This window comes from Alligator sinensis, unplaced genomic scaffold (genome assembly GCF_000455745.1).
Source record: "Alligator sinensis unplaced genomic scaffold, ASM45574v1 scaffold377_1, whole genome shotgun sequence".
NCBI classification, from domain to species: Eukaryota; Metazoa; Chordata; order Crocodylia; family Alligatoridae; genus Alligator; species Alligator sinensis.
In genome coordinates this window covers 1,264,990-1,270,610 of record NW_005842047.1, presented here as the reverse complement: position 1 = coordinate 1,270,610, position 5,621 = coordinate 1,264,990, and positions in this window count along the sequence as shown.

Below are 5,621 nucleotides of genomic sequence, written 5' to 3'. Positions count from 1 at the left end.
CCGCCCCCCCCAGCTTGGTCTCATCTATAAACTTGCTGAGGGAGCACTCCATCCCACTTTCCAGGTCATTGATGAAGATATTGAACAAGGCAGGCTCCAGGACCAACCTGTGGGGTACTCCACTAGAGACCAGCTACCACTTAGATATTCAGCCTTTGATTACTAGCCTTTTAGTTCAACAATCCAGCCAGTTTTCTATCCACCTTACGGTTCATCCAACCAGTTCATTCATCCAACCTGTTGTTGTGGGAGACCATATCAAAAGCCTTGCTAAAGTTAAGGTACACCATGTCCACTACTCTCCCCGCATCCACAGAGCGAGTCATCATAGAAGGCAATCAGATTGGTCAAATGTGACTTGCCTTTGGTGAATCCATGCTGACTATTCCTAATCATCTTCTTTTCCTCTCAATGTTTAGCAAAGGATTCTTTGAGGACCTGCTCCATGATTTTTCTAGGGACTGAGGTGAGGCTGTAGTTCCCTTGTCTCCTGCTTTCCTTTCTTAAAGATGGACCCTGCATTTGACCTTTTCCAGTCATCTGGGACCTCTCTTAAAAGCAATGAGTTTTCAAAGATAATGGCCAGTGGCTCTGTACTCACATCAGCCAACTCCCTCAGTACCCTCAGGTGCATCGCATCCAGCCCTATGGACTTGTATTTGTCTAGATTTTCTAAATAGTCCATAACCTGTTCTTTTGCCACTGTTCGCTACTCACTTTTTCCCCAAATTGTGCTGCCAGCTGCAGTAGTCTGGGACCTGACCTTGCCTGTGAAGACTAATGTAAGAATGGCATTGAGTACTTCAGCATTTTCCATACCATCTGTCACTAGGTTGCCTCCCTCATTCAATAAGTGATCCACACTTTCCCTGACCTTCCTCTTGTTGGTGACATACTTGTAGAAATTCTTCTTGTTACCCTTCTTGTGCTTTGCTAGTTGCAACTCCAACTGCACTTTAGACTTCTTGATTTGATCCTTGCATGCCCGAGCAGTATTCTTATACTCCTCGCTAGTAGTTTGTCCAAGTTTCCACTTCTTGCAAGCTTCCTTTTTGTGTTTTAGTGCATTGAGAAGCTGGTCTTCTGTTATACTTGCTAGTCTTCCTGCACGTCAGGATGGTTTGTTCCTGCACTCTCAGTAGGCTTCTTTAAAGTACAGTGAGCTCTCCTGGACTCCTCTCCCCTTCAGACTAGCTACCCAGGAGATCCTGCCCATCAGTTCCCTGAGGAAGTTGAAACCTGCTTTTCTGAAGGTCAGGGTCCTTACTCTGCTGTTCTTCCTTTCCTCAGAATCCTGAACTCAAAATCATCTTGTGGTCACTGGTGCCCAACTTGCCATCCCCTCCTACATTCCCCACCAATTCTTTCCTGTTTGTGAGCATGGGGTCAAGAAGAGCATGGGGTCAAGAAGAGCATGGCCCCTAGTTGGCTTCTCCAACACTTCCACCAGGAAGTTGCCCCTAGTCCTTTCCAAAAGCTTCCAAGATTGTGCACTGCTGTATTGCCCTCCTAGCAGATATTAGGGTAATTGAAGTCCCCCCATGAGATTGGGCCTGTGATTGGGAAACTTCTGCTAACTGTTGAAGAAAGCCTCATCCACCTCATCCTCCTGGTCTGGTGGTCTATAGCAGACACCTACCATGACATCACCCTTGTTGCTCCCCCTTCTGACTCTAACCCAGAGACTTTCAACAGGCTTACCTCCAGTTTCCTACTGGAGCTCTGAACAATCATACAGCTCTTTTACATACAGCGCAACTTCTCCTCCTCTTCTCCCCCCTGTCCTTCCTGAACAGTTTGTACCCATCCATGACAGTGCTCCAGTCATGTGAGCTATCCCACCATGTCTCTGTTATTCCAATCACATCATAGTGCCACGTCTGTATGAATATGTCCAGTTCTTCTTGCTTGCTTCCCGGGCTCCTTGCATTTGTGTACAGATACCTGAGGTAACTAGCCAATTGCCCCCCTTTCTGAGGAACAATGAGAAGGCCTCCCCTGTTGTCCCCTCCTGCTTGTACTTCCTCCAGGTCTCCATCTCCCAGCAAACCTAGTTTAAAGCCCTCCTCACTAGGTTAGCAAGCCTGTCTGCAAAGATGCTCTTCCCGCTCTACATCAGGTGGATCCCATCTCTTCCTAGCAATCCTTCTTCATTGCTAGAGAAGCGAAAACCCTGCTGGTGACACCATCTGCACAGCCATGTATTGATTTTCAGGATGTATCTGTTCCTGCCCAGGCCTTTCCCCTTGATTAGAAGGATCGAGGAGAACACTACCTGTGCCCCTGTCCCCTTCACCCTTTCACCTAGAGCCCTGTAGTCATTTTTGATCTGCTCAGGATATTCCCTGGCCATATCATCGGTGCCCACATAGAAGAGCAGCATGGGGTAACAGTCAGATGGCTGGATGAGTCTCAGTAATCCAGATCCAGGCTCTGGATAAGCAGCAGACCTCCCAAGACAACAGGCCAGGCCAGGCTATCAAATGAATTCTCCACCCCTGCAGAAGGTAGTCTCCAGCCACTACCATCCGTCACTTCCTCTTGGTGGCAGTGGAATGCCTCCCAACCTTTGAGATACCTGATCTGGCCTCTTCCATGAATGAAATATGTTCTTCCTCCTGTGTTGTTAGCACTCCATATCTGTTCTCCAGGTGAAATACTGCAGGTAGAGATGAAGATTTCTGTTTGCTGCCAAAAGTCACAAGCTTCCACTTTTCTGGAAGTCCATGTTCTCTTCCTTCTGTAGTGCCACTTCTGGAAGTCCTTCTCCACAGTCTGAGAGGTCTCCTTCAGCATTGAATCAATAAAGTCCTCATGGCGGAGGATGCTTTGGAGCCTTACCACCTCCTCCTGTAGCCCTTTTCCCTGCTTCCTGAGGGGCACCACCAGGAGGTACTGCTTACATTGCAGGCACACCCCCGCTTGACTGTCACAGAAAGGAACCGGCAAACTGCAGTCTCCACAGTGCCAAACTAGGAAGCCTCAACAGTGAACCATCCTGCCTGGGCAGACATTTCACAAATTCAAGCAGAGGAACAGCTGGCAGTGGCAGTGGCTCTGGCATTGCAATACGTTCCAGCCATTTTTCTGGGTCTCTTAATCCATTACCTCTTTCTTCCTGCCCCTCTTTCCCAGCAGACCTTCCCTAGCAAACTTCCCTGTAAGCTGGCCAGTTTGCTGCTCCTGGATCCCAAAAGGTTCCCTTTTTCCTGCTAACCTGTTTCCTCTCACCAAGTTTAGAGTGAAGGAAGGTGAAAGAGAGTTTTCAGGCAAACTCCCTAGCGATCTCCCCCTCATTCTGGACTCTAGTTAAACAAGGGGCTTAAATATTGGTCTAACTGCTGAGTTTTAGCTACTTACACTAAAACTATGTAGGTTAGTTACTTTTAATTAAAGAAAAGAATGACCTTAAAGGCTCCCATTCAAAGAAGAGGTGGCAAACTGACCTGCAAACTGACATGCGAACTGCTTGCAAACTGCCCTGTTTGCTTTGTTCAGTGCTTCTCAAAATCCCACAAGGCACCTGATTAATCTTTTGAAGACTAAAGACCTTTAAAGATTTGTCCTTTTACAATCCTAAATTTCATAGTTAGTGGGGCCAATGAGAGTTGTGTCTGGCCCTGTATTTTGGTTCCATGGTTTGAACTTTCCCCTTTGCATTTGGGGAATAGACAGGATGGCAGTTTTAAGCAGAAGGCATTATTTCATTCCTTTGTAGGGCCATATGTTGCTGACCCCTGATTTATACAGTTGAATTTCCCTAGAGATGATGATCACTATGGAGCATGTAAGTTTTTCCTGCCTTGAGCAGAAATTGCATCCAGGACCTAAGAAACCTTTCCCAAATAAACTTCAGTAAGACTAATATGTTCTTGGAAAAATGTTTCTATTTCAACAAATCAGCATTTTCTGACTAGCAGATGTGTAACTCCCAAGATCTGCACCCTGGGTGGCAGGGTTGGCAGAAGTCAGGCTGGCTGGGGCAGTGGCTGTTTTCCTTTAAGTGGGCATCTGGGGCTGGTGTCCTGGTTGCCCACCTGTTGTTAAGCTACTATTGACTAGAAGCATTTTATCAAAAATTCCAGACAAGGTCTAGTGAAGACCTTGAATGCTCTTATTGGTTCTTCTCCACATGGATCTTTAGGTTAGTGCTTTTCACTCCCAATTGCTGGCAATCTAGATTAGTATGAAGGCCTCCATAAACTTGAACTCAGTGGGAACCAAGTTTAATGGCAAACAGAGCTTGCCACACAGGAAGTGGCATTGGCAGTGCCAACAAAATTGTGATACAAACACTTTGGCAAAGGAACTTTATAATCCCATAAAAAAGAGAAATAAACTCTGTAAAATGACATAATGCTGTAACAACTTCATGACATTAAATACTTATCCATGACCCATCCCTACATTTGTTGTGAAAACAAGTGTCCCCTGGTCTTTGGTGAGTGTTACATCAGTTTATAAGCTGCAAGCACTGACTCTCACACAGTGATGTTCTCCCAATCAGAGGTACCAGGATCTACTAGAGCAGCATATGAAGCTAAAACTCTCTTAAGTTCTACTTACTTGCCTATCATATTCACTGTATCATGAGTATCATGATTTGTTTTTTTATGAGTTATCAGGGATCTAGGTTTTCTGTTCACCACTGGAAAATGCAGATTTTCTCCTTTAAAGGAGAAAAACATGGATTTTCTCTTTTAAAGGAGAAAATAATGGAAAAAAATGCAGGAAAATGCAGGTATTGCCTTGCAGGCTGGCTAAGTTCCAGCCTGCAAGGGACTGCTTGGAGCTGTGGGGTGGCAGGACATAGGGGACAGGGTACTCCATATGCATGTGTATGCTTGCACACATGCACATGATTGGGAATACAGCCAGGCGGTGTGGAGAGCAGCTCTCCCAGCTGCCTGCAGGTAAGTCTATGGGGGGAGGGAGTGGGCATGGGGTGGGGGGGTGAGGGGAGCAGATTGAGGTCCCGATGTTGAAGGAGGGAGTAGGGCAAGGTTGGTGGCTGGGGTTGGGGGTGCTGCCCCACTGGGGCAGTGTGTGGGGCCCAGTGTGGCTGCAGGGCTGGTTGGCTCATCCGGGTAGCGGGGGGGGAGGGGAGGGGAGGAGCTCCCTGCTACTGTGCACACTCCTGGAGAGGGAGGCATGTGTGGGGTGGGGGTGGCTGCAGGCTTGGGTCTCCCCACCCTGCTGCCCTCCTCTGAGGGCCTCTGTGGCCCAGCAGGTGGGATCTGGAACAAGAGGGCAGGGAGGCTCAGTGTTGCCACTGCTGGAACCCCCATGCCAGGCTTGCCGACATGATGAGGTGCCCTTTGCAAGCCTGGAAGCAGCAGTGGTGGTGCAGACTTCACCTCACTCACACATATTCATGTCAGTAGAGTAGCCCCATTTGATCACATTTATTTATGCTCCAAAATTGCTTATGTATTTTTCTTTGGCAAGTTGTTGGATAAAATACACAAACAGTATTGAGTGCAAGGATTAGAACCCAGGTCTCAACTCCTCCGAAGTTTTCACGGTAAGGGTGGCCAAAATGTGGAATGGGCTTCCAAGGGAGGTGGTGCTCTCCCCTACCTTGGGGATCTTTAAGAGAAGGCATCTGGCTGGGGTCATCT